Source organism: Diospyros lotus, chromosome 6, assembly GCF_014633365.1.
Source record: "Diospyros lotus cultivar Yz01 chromosome 6, ASM1463336v1, whole genome shotgun sequence".
Taxonomy (NCBI): domain Eukaryota; kingdom Viridiplantae; phylum Streptophyta; class Magnoliopsida; order Ericales; family Ebenaceae; genus Diospyros; species Diospyros lotus.
The window spans coordinates 46,369,880-46,381,966 of NC_068343.1; the positions used below are offsets into that span (position 1 = coordinate 46,369,880).

At 35.2% G+C, this 12,087-nt stretch overlaps 1 non-coding gene and 1 pseudogene across 1 annotated transcript; one reads left to right on the forward strand and one right to left on the reverse strand.

The window, feature by feature from the left end:
* Window positions 1-12,087, reverse strand: part of LOC127804581 (uncharacterized) — a 116,858-nt pseudogene that overhangs the window by 44,609 nt on the left and 60,162 nt on the right.
* LOC127805381 (small nucleolar RNA R71) lies at window positions 3,957-4,063 on the forward strand. Its single transcript, XR_008024115.1, has one exon. It is a non-coding gene; the product is annotated as a small nucleolar RNA R71 (small nucleolar RNA).

A 12,087-nucleotide genomic window follows, 5' to 3' on the forward strand; every position in this document is an offset into this window, starting at 1 on the left:
CGTGGCTTAATCTTGGGAGTGTAATAATGAGGGGTGTAATGATGGAACACAAATCTCCATGTGAATGCACAAATCCCCATGAATACGTGGCTTAATATGGGAAAATCTCATGATGAGTTCTTATCCAATGCGACACGTGGTGCGATTTGATTCGTTGAAATTGCCTATTAATACAAGGCTTTGGGGGAATGATTTTGAGGCATAAAACGAGAGAAAAAGAAGGAGATTTTGAGAGAGGAAACTTTTCCAAAGAAGGAGGAAAACTTTGCTCAAAAAACAAAGGGGATACGAGTTTCATCAGGAAATATGTGCGTCGTCGGAATCTGGGCCCAAGTCGCTGGAATACGCGAGGTAAGTTCCGTTTTATTTTATAATCCTATAGAGGGAAGAAAGAGGGAGGTGTAGGAACAAACAGGGGTTAAATCGGAGTTAAAATGAAGGAGAAAAGCCTGAAAAACTGAGCCACCTTCCTGCGGCACGTAAGGGCACGTTCCACATCCATTTAACTTGAATTTTTCACCATTCTTCTTCTATTTTAATTATCTTCAACCCCATATAAGAGTATTTGAGGTTTGGTTCACTTGAACGAGTGATTTCTGCGGAAACAACCCCTAGTACTCAAAATCATGCTGTAAACAGTGCTATCAAAGAGAAAACAATCAAGGTGAGTGATTCCTGCATGTTTGTGACACTTTGAGCATTTTTTGCTTCACTTGTGTGTGGATGTTGGCTTGCATATCATGCCTTTTTGGCTTACATGTCATATTTTCCCTTGTTTATGCATATTCCTTCTGCTTTGTCATATATGATGCTCATGTTGGTGACTGTGGCTAGTTGTTGGGCCATTATGGAATATCTCGTGCTCTTGCGGTGAGCCAAGGAGTGACTATGATGACCGCGGGGGTGATTGCAACACCCTGTCATTGCTACCATAGGGGTGGATTTCATAATGGCATTATTGCATTTTCACGCATGTACTTTCCTTTTCTGATTCACTCACTTAGATGTATATCTAACTTGGGTTGATGCCCCTGGAACATTCCACATTCTAGGTATATCAAATGTATCAAGTGTTTCAGGTTCCGGATCAAAGTGTGGGCAAGGAGGTGGAGCTTCCCTAACTTTGGGATTTTGGTTTTATTATGTACCCGTGTAATTGTACAACAGTGATGTATTGTGAATAGCAGCTAGGATGCTCAAGGTTGTAAAGGGTGTGTGTAGGTATTCCACAATTGTACCTGCTATGATGTGTTGTGTTGTGTTTTATGGAGTATTGAAGGCTGTATGCATTTCCTGTACATATAAAGGAAAATCTAGTGGAAACCCCTTTTATTTAGCTTTGGTTAAGCTTTCAGGTTCGATCCAACGCTTCCGTTGGAAAGGGTTTCCATAATGCCCGTAAGTGATGTCTGCTTATATTCCATGTTGTTGTGTACTTGGAAAAGTGGGGCGTTACACAAACAATTATCAAAAGAAACATCAAAGATTGCAAAATCATCCATAAAGACTTCAATAAAATTTCCAATCATATCATGGAAAATTGCCATTCATACACTGCTAAAAAGTAACAGGTGCATTACACAAACCAAACTACATTCTCCTAAAAGAAAAAATGCTATATGGACATGTAAAAGTAGACTTTTCTTGGTCTTTAGGTGCAATAGGAATTTGTGTATAACTAGAATATCCATCTAAGAAGCAATAAAATTTATTTCGAGCAAGTCTTTCAAGCATTTTATCAATAAAAGGTAGAGGAAAGTGATCTTTTCTAGTGGCGTTATTTAACTTTCTATAATCAATGCAAACACGCCACCCTATGACTGTCCTAGTAGGAATTAATTCATTGTTTTCATTTTTAACCACAGTCATACCTCCCTTCTTCGGTACAACTTGAATCGGACTCACCCAACTACTATCAGAAATATGATAGATAATTGCAGCATCAAGCCATTTAATAATTTCAGCCCTAACAATTTCTTACATGTTTGGATTTAATCTTCTTTGATGTTCAATAGATGGCTTAAAACTATCTTCCATTAAGATCTTATGCATGCAAAACAAATGACTAATACCTTTGATATCCACAATAGACCAACCTAAAGCTCTAATATGTCTTCTTAATACATTCAAAAGTTCTTCTTCCTCTTCTTTTGTCAAATGTGCAGAAATAATAACAAGAAGAATAGAAGATTTTCCTAGGAATACATACCTCAAATGTGATGGTAATGGTTTTAATTCAAGCTTAGGAGGTACCTCAATAGAAGGTCGAGATTATTTCCTTAGTTGCTCAAAAGCCTTCTTTTCATCTTTGCTGAATCGATCAGTTCCATTGGGTTTTATAATAGTGTTTTGTGCATGTTCCAATTCCTACATATCACTACTTTCAATAGTCAGTAGTTCTTCATCTAATGGCTCATGCAAACTATCAACATATTCATCCACAAAGTGATCAAGAACATCAATTCTTAAACAAGAGTCATCGTCATTCAATCCTTTAGAATCCTGAAAAACATTAAAATTCACCTTTACAGACCTTATTCTCAAAGTTAACCTACCTTGTTCAAAATCAATTAACGCTCTACCTGTTGCAAGGAATGGTCTTCCTAAAATCAATGGTATTTCCCTATCCTCTTCCATTTCAAGCACAATAAAATCCAGAGGAAAAATAAATTTAGCAACTTTAACAAGGACATCTTCTATCATTCTTATGGGATGTTTAGTATACCTGTCAACAAGTTGCAAGGAAATAGAAGTATGCTTAATTTCACCAAGGCCTAGCCTTTTAAACAAAGAATATGGCATCAAATTTATGCTAGCACCTAGATCACAAATAGCTTTATTAAATTCACAATTTCCAATAATGCATGGTATAGTAAAACTCCCTTGATCTTTCAATTTCTAAGGCATCTTGTTTTGGATAATGATGTTGCACTCCTCTATAAGCATCACTGTTTCATTCTCATCTAGTCACCTTTTCTTTGATAGAATTTCCTTCAAGAACTTTGCATAACTTGGTATTTCAGCTAATGCATCTGCAAAATGAATGTTAATATGTAATTTTTTAAACACATCAAGAAATTTGAGAAAATTCTTATCTTTATTTTGCTTTTGCAATCTCTGAGGGAAGGGAACATATTTCTTCATATTTTCAACCTGCCTTGCATCTTTCTCTTCTTTCCCTTATTTTCATCCTGCACTGTTTTCCACTTCGACATCCATTTTATAGTTTAAATCAATCGCTGATCTTCAAATGTTAACTTTTCTAATTCGGTCGCATTTCGATTGCATCGCGATTGCTAATGGCCCAATCAACTATTTCTGAAAAATTCCGTTTAGCTTCTTTTGGTTCAACTTCTTTTTCTTCATCTTACCCCACTTGCTTTCCACTCCTTAATTTTATTACTTTCCACTACTCTTTTGGATTATTTTTTGTTGTGCTTGGCAGCATTCCTTGAGCTCTATTGTTCACCATATTGGCTATTTAGCCAATTTGCATTTCTAGATTTCTGATGGCAGCTTGTTGATTTTGAAACATAGTGTTTGTCTTGGACATATAATCTGAAGTCATCTTAGCCATGGATTATTGGACCATGAAAAGTTGAGGTACGAAAGATATCCCAGCTTAACACTCACTGGTAATATAAGGACTTGCACAAATCTCACATACCTGCACACAAGAATGAATAGAGTTAATATTAGAGTCAATTTTCTTACAAAGATTATCTACCTTTGCATTTAATGTTGTCATCGCATCAATCTCATGTACTCTAGCTATTCTTCTTGACATAGATCTTTCAAATGACCATTAATAGCTGTTGTTGGCCATCTCTTCAAGAAGGTCATAAGCTTCATCGGTCTATTTTCCCATTAAAGCTCCTCCTGCAGCTACATCAATAGTAATCTTGCTGTTATGATTTAAACCATTATAAAATGTTTGAACCACTAACCACTTTGGAAGCCCATGATAAGGACATCTTCTTAACAACTCTTTAAATCACTCCAATGCTTCATATAAATTCTCCATGTCTGCCTGCATGAAATTGGTTATATCATTTCTCATCTTTTGTAATACCCCAAAAATCTAATGTAGAGGTTGGATATAATGTAAAGGATGGATGATGTAATAAAGTGTGATCTAATGGAAGTTTTGGATTTGCATGCAAGTGAAAATGGCTTTAAGGACTTAAATGTAAAATAAAGGATAACTTCTCCAAAAAATTGTCATGATAAAGGCTTGTTTGAGAAGCCTTGATTTGGTGAAATTGTATTGGAGGATTTAACTCAAAAGTCTTAAAGATAAAATAACCATAATTACTCATATCCCTAAATTCAAAGTAAGTAGATTTGGAAGAATCCTATTGGCCCTCTAAAAGATAAAGATAAGATGGGTTGTTTAGAAAGTCATGAAAAGGGCAAATGGAGGAATTAGATTGGAAGAGTAAAAGCTTCCAAGAGAAGATAGAATCAAATGATAAGTTTTCAAAGATAACAATTATGGCTAGGGAAGAAAATAACAAATCTAAAAGGGATAAGTGCCACCTTGAGCTTGGAGATAAAAAGGGCTATAAAAGAGGTGGAGAAGTGGACCACGTAGAGGAAAAGTAGAAGAGAAAAGAAAGGGAGAGAAGAATCCAAAGAAAGGAAACAAAAGAAGCCAAAACAGGAAGACCAGCTTTAGAAAACACCAAAAACGGAGAAGAAACCAAAGAGGTAAGCCACTTTTCTTTCTGTAGGATTGTAGTACACTAAAAGGGGAGTCTGTAGGTTCAAACGGAAGTCAAATCGGAGTTAAAATGAAGGAGTTATGGCCGTTTTAAACATCAAAAACAGATTCCATGAGAACCAGGGGCTCGGCGTGTGAGATACACGCGCCTGCCACAGCTGCGCGTGGGGGCGCGTGGCCACCCTTCTTGGGGCGCATGAGGGCGCATGGCTAGGCCTTTTGCACTGAAATTTTATGATATTCTCCTTAAATGATTTCCTACAATCCTATGTAAAAATATTTTAGTTTGGTGACCCGTACTGTATGAACTGCAGCTTAAAAGGGTAAAATTTCGTAAAATCAGTGGTTCAACAAGAAATACAGCAAGTGTGAGTGGTTCTCTACATCTTTTGCGAATCATATTGATCATCATTTGATTCATTTGTGTTATATGTGGACATGATCACTTACTTCCTTTGTTTGGCATGAAATTTCACTTATTTCATCACTTCATGGCATGTGGTTGTTGTGGCAAGCTAGTGGCCGCTATGAGTGACTCGCAGAGTCACATATGCGTGTTTGAGGTGAGCATGGCATGCGCAGGGGTGATTGCAACATCCTGGCATAGCTTCCACAAAGGGGGTTTTATTTCTTGCATACTTGCATTTTCATACATGAGCTATTCATTTCTTGAGAACATCTCACTTGGATTCTTGTAATCTGACTTGGGTTGATGCCCCTGGAACGTTCCGCGTTCCAGGTATGTTTGGTGTGCCAGGGACTAAGGAAGCAAGCGAGGCACACGGGAAAGAATCAGTGGACGTTTAAGCATTATTTTATCGTTTTATGTAATTCTATTCGGAAGTGCTGTAACTATTTGGAGATTTGTACCTCTTTTTGTTATGGTGGACTTACATGTTATTTTATTGGAAGATTTGTGCATATTTAGCTTGCATGGGAACCCTACAAATATTTTAGCAGGTTCGATCCGTTGTTTTCGCTGCTAGGGTTTCCTAACGCCTCTTGGACAACTAGGTGTAAACCTACCATATTACTTTAAGGAGGAGGAGGCGTTACATCTTTGTAGTTTTCGTAGGTGGAAAGGATTTATTGAGAAATTTCTGTGCCAAAACATCCCATGTTGTAATGGACCCTGCAGGCAAAGAGTTCAACCAACACTTAGCTTTATCTCTTAATGAAAAGGAAATAGCCTAAGTCTTGATATTTTACTCTTGTGTTTAGTTTTGATGATGAAAAATATCAAATGGTTTTATTCTCTAAATCAAAGCATATGATTTGGAAACAAAAATCAATTTCAAGTTCTTTCTGAAAACCAAATGATCTATGCAAAATGTTTCAAAGGCAAAAGATTATGTTGTTAAGCTCAAGAAATGTTATTTCTCTAAGTCTAGAAAATTAGTACATTATAAGGAGACATATATGAAAATGTTTTCATTTTGAAAAATCATCTCCCGGTATTTTGATAGATAGTATTCATTGTTGTTAAAATGATTTTTAATGAATTTTTCAATAAATAGAAGGTATGTATTTTGGGAGTGGTAAAATTGCTAAATCCCTAATTTGTGCTAAAACCAAAATTCTATTTTCTTATAGTTATGGATTTTAATTCTTGGATATTTTTATTGAATCCAAATAGGAGGTACTTTCTTATTTACATTTATGTATTAAATTAAATGGAAGGTAAAATATAAATTAAAGAAAATGAGGACAGATATAATGTAAATATGTTGGATTGAAATTTCTCTTCATCTATCGACTAGAGTCATTGTATCTGTCGACTATCTCTATGCTTCTGTCAACTAATTTTCTTCATTTGTCGACTAAATGCTTATTCTATCGACTAAGTCATTGCATCTGTCGACTAATACCTTCATTCTGTTGACTAAGCTCTTGCTTCTGTCGACTAACAGTGTATATGTATTTATATTGGCCTCAATCTGTCGACTATGTTGGAAATGTATGCCCTAAAGACACGTTTTGTTTAATTTATGGTAATGATGTTTCATTTATTCAGTTTATGGCACATACATTATTTGCATTTAATTGTTGGAAAGGTGTCCATGCTATTAAGTAAGTGATTCATGTGATGGGTCGTTCTTCACAGTTAGACATGAATCATGGGTACTTAATAAGCAAGAAAATATTACTCTTGATCTTTTGATAGAACTGGGCATTCTATCATGATAAGATCATTGTGCAAAAGATCCTAATGGAGGATGGCTTGCCTTAGCCAGTAAACAGTCCGTTTACTCTAATTGTACAAGCGCATTTGGAATGCGTAGAGTGGACCTGTGATAGAAGCTAATGACAAAGTACTAATTATCATGGAGCTAGTCTATCACTGCTACTACGTGGACGAGTACTCTAATACTTGAGTATTAGTTGGTGGTCTAGTGAACCTAGAGCTATATTCTTAGATTCATTGTAGGTGAGGTCTATCAAAGATCAATATCCTTTTGAGTTGGGAGTATGGTTTCTAATTAGCTAAGACAGACTAATACAAGATAGTTTCTGTGATTCACCCCCTTGTGATTGTCCAAGAATAATCGAATAATCCAGGGCCCTGGGAACGTGACTTATGAGTGTGTGCTTCTGGGTAGCTCCCAATGATAAGCAAGTACATTCGAGTAGCCACGAATTATTGGACTAGTGATCTAAGGATGGTAGAAGTCATTTAGAAAGGTGTTAGTACATTATTCCTTTCTAAATGATGGGTGTTACGCAGAGGGGTATTTTCGTCATTACACTAGTAGGTCAAAGACATGGCATATGCAAAATTATTCGTGGGGTCAGTGTTACCATATGGTGATAGTTGGAACACTTAGAATGACAAAATATAGCTACTAGGTAGCAGGGATATTTTGGTCATTTTAGTAGCCGTGAATAATTTGTCTTTTGGTCCCCGGGGTAGCTCGATGTAACTCATGTATTTTTAATACATTTGGCTTGTTGGATGAATTACATTAAGAGAGAATTATTTTATTTAGAATGGTCCATTGGGCTAAAATAAAATAATAGTTCATTAGGGTTTTAATTAATTAATTGGGCTAACCCAATTAGAAAATTAATTAAAAGATCTTGGCCCATTAGGGTTTGGCCCACTAGGGTTTTAACCCTAGGGTTCTCCCTATATAAATCTCTCTTTAGTTGTTTTTTTTTTTCATCCAAGTCGTTTTTCATTCTTCTTCACCGAAGAGAGGCCACGAGTTCGAGTCATACTCCGGAAGATCGAAAGGGGGCGTTTGAGTTCTGATGCGACGGAGCCGAAGGCTAGCAGGACAGCCGTCGTCTCCTCCACGCGAAGAAGCTCCCATCGCTCCATTCCGTCCGGTAATCCGCCGTAAAAGTAAGTCTCCTAGACTCTAACCAATACGAGGATCGTTTTTATTTTAAAACGCTTCCGTTGCATGCTTTTGATCCTCGTTCATGATCCTTCAGACTAAGCTTTCCACTTTGTCGACTAACAGAATAAATTTGTTGACTATATCCTTATATCTGTTAACTATGTCTTTATTTTAATTAGCAATTTTTGACTAACCCATCTCATATGTCGACAGATTTGTTCACAGAAAGCCTCAAACAACTAGTTTTTCAAATCACAACAGTCACAAATGACTAGTTTTCTCTTATTTCTCTTAAATCTCTTAGGATGCTTATAAATACAAGACATGGATGAACTTGAGAAGGCTAATGGATGGGAATGAAATAATTTGAGCTTACTGTTACTCTCGTTTGTATTTACAGTGATTGTGCTTCATTTTTGTCTCTTTTCAAGGCTTTGATTTTAACTTATATTAATTCATTCAAGCCTTGTTTTCATTGTGAGAAAACTTGTAACTAAGAGTGTCAACTTTTAGCATCTCGTTTACATTTGTATCACTCTTATTTTCCTAGCTTGTTGTGCTAGAGGGCTTGCTTGTATAAGCAAGAGGTTGTAATTCCTAATCTTGGACTAGAGGTCCTACTTGGTTAAATAGGAGGTTTTTTAGTGGATTGATTGAAAAATCCTTAGTGAGAAACTAAGGTAGTGAACTAGGTTTGGTTAAGCCAAACCACTATAAATCTTGGTATTATTGTGTACTTATGTTCTTTAAATTCTCTTTATTGTCAAGCACCTATCCATTCCTCACTTGCATTGAATTCTTATTTTCCATTAAAAGGATTTCAAGTTCTATCTATTTTTAAAATAACCAATTCACCCCCCTCTTGGTGTGTGCCATATCATTTCCCGGCCTAACAAGTCTAACTGCATCATTAGAGACACCATTTTGCTTAAAAGTATCACAAATCTCCAAAAAAATAGCCATGTGAGCATTGGGGTTATCATTCAGTAACTCGCTAAACTGAACAGAGGTTTGAATCATTTGAATAATAGCTAGCTTAATCTCAAAATTATTTGCCCCTATGGTTGGTCTAGTGATGCTAGAGGGTGTTTCTTGAATAGAAGGCATAGCATAATCCCTTAAAGCTCTAGCTTTCCCATTCCTTTGCTCCACAATTTCGTCTCCCATGTTTCGTTGAGATGAACTTGCTTTTCCTTTCTCTCTTTTGATTTTCCTTAACTTCTTTGTTGTACGTTCGATTTCTAAATCGAGAGGAACTTCAGTCTTATCAGAACGTACCATACACCAATGTGTCCTACAAAGAAGAAATAGAATATCACAATGGTTAAAAACTTGATTTTTTTAATTATTTTATTTTATTATTATTATTTTTTTAAACACTCAAAAATGCAAATAAAAGTGCAGTAAAAGAGAACACAAAGATGAAGACAAACAACTAAAAGCAATTAATGTCTAAACTAATATTCAAGTTAATTAGTATTGATATTAATACCAATCCCCGGCAACGACGCCAAAAACTTGTTAGGCTAATTCGCAAGTGAACGAATCGTGCAAGTAATATAATGAATTAGTAGAGTGTTGATCCCACAAGGATTAGATTAAGTACCAAAATTGGATTAACTTTAATATTATTTAAACTATAAAAAGAAGATGAGTTTGAATAAATTAAACTAGTGAGAATTAAAATTAAACGCAAATTTAAGAACAACTTAACTTGGATAAAATGGACGCAACTAGGGTGTTTCGAATCCACTTATTAATCCGTCTTAATTTTCAATCAATTGCATTTCTATCAATTCAATTGGGTGAATATCTAAATTGGTTAGCTTCTTTCTCAAGATTTACTAACCTAATTAAATCTCAATTTATTAACAATCAACATATTTCCCAATAGTTATAACAAATTGAAATTAATTGTTAAGTTCCAATTTATTATCCCTCGTAAGATTCAAGTATCAAATCCTTTATCAACTATTTATCTTATGAAATTTATTACTTCAGCCTGTTATGAAAATCACCTCTCGGTCTCAAATCATACTACAAAATCAATTAAATGATGGTTAAATCACTTAATCGCATTAAGAACAAGTAATAAATAATTGAAATCACAGAAAGAAACCCAATTAATAAAAATCAAGAATTCATAATAAGTTTCATCTCAAACCCTAGTTAAATAAAATTAGTTCTTAATGGAATTAATGAAAACCCAAAATAACAGTGGGAGCATAAGAGAATTAATTAAATAAAAAGGAAGAAGAAAGAAGTTCCCTAGCCCAAATTTGTTCCAGATCTAGGTGTTGGATTTGCTACTAGCTCGTGTGCCCTTAGCTGCGTTGCGTGCGCTTCTTCCCTCTCTGTCCAATTCTTTTCGTGCTTCCTGCTACGTGCACCTCCTTTGCTTCCGCCGCCTAGCCTTTGTTAATTATCTTATCTTATTATATATATATATATATATCTGTGATGCATGGCCGCTACTCTCCCCATTCCTTCACCTCCATTATTATATATATATAAGATGCATATGGCACCCTAATCCTCATGTTCACGCCACTTTATAAAATAATATATAGTATATATACGTAATATAATATATAATAAACTATAATATAAAATATAATATTTAATATACTATTAATTATATTAATTTTAATTATATAATAATAATAATTATATAAAATATTTATTTATTTTTATTTTTATTTATATTAAAATATTATTTTTAAAATTAACTTTATAATATATTCTTTTCTTTTCTTTTTACGCTCGAATCTTCAAAATAATATTCTTTGCTGAGTTCCTACAAAAAGAGATTAAAATAATGTAAAGTCCATATAAACACATATTTTATATAGAAAAAATAGCACAATGTTAAGATGAAAAGTAAATAAAAATATGCATACAATTAAGCTCTATAAGTGGGCAATATGCCCCTAATCTCCTGGTCTTCATCAGGCGAGCAACACATAAACTGAACTAAAACTGGTGTAATCCCCGCGAACAAGTCACCTGGCGCGCATACTGAATCTAATGTCCATACACATGCTAGCAAACGATATGAAGTGCTCCATATAAAGTCATGCTCAATGGTCATACTAAGATGGATGCACATAATCTCACAAAATAATGTTTATCATGTCATAATAAATACTAAACATGTCGTCTGATCTTCAATACATTAGAATACAGAGATTGTATGAATTATGTATTATGGTATGAGCATGTTAGATTTATCATACTTGGCATGAGAATTTAATGTTTAGAAATATTGAATACTTTAATTTAATTAAAACTTGAATTGGGACTCTCTGGAAGCATAATTAAAATTCTAGGAAACACCATCTTGATGTTAGGAAGGACATCCGGATATGAGAGAAGCTATTCGGATATGAAACAGGTCATTCGGATGCACTGGCACTTCATAACATGAGCTATTCGGATATGCTGAGATGTATTTGGATATAACATAGGACATCCGGATATGATTCAGGTCATTTGGATATCTCACAAAAGCATTCGGATGCTATAGGAGCCTCCTCGGATATGAAGTTTTGAAACTTGAGAGAGGTATCCAGATACAAAACAAGTCATCCGGATATCAACTTGACTCATCTGGATGCATAAGGGAGACATCCGGATATCAACTTGACTCATCTGGATGCATGAGGGAGACATCCGGATATCAACTTGACTCATCTGGATGCATGAGGGAGACATCCGGATATCACACACAACAATGGCTGGACGCATCCAGATACAACTCAATGTATTCGAATATCACTCTCAATAATAATACACATTCGAATACAGCACAAGGTATCTGGATATCACTCTCAACAAAACACTAGAGGCATCCGGATATCAAGCAAAGGCCATCCAGATATGCATGAAGGCCATCCGAATGTTACTCACAAAAGTTAAACAAGACATCCAGATATGCTCAAACCTATTCGGATGCTACTCACAACTTTTGACAAGCCATCCAGATATGAGAGGCCTCATCCAGATATTTGCAACTATTTT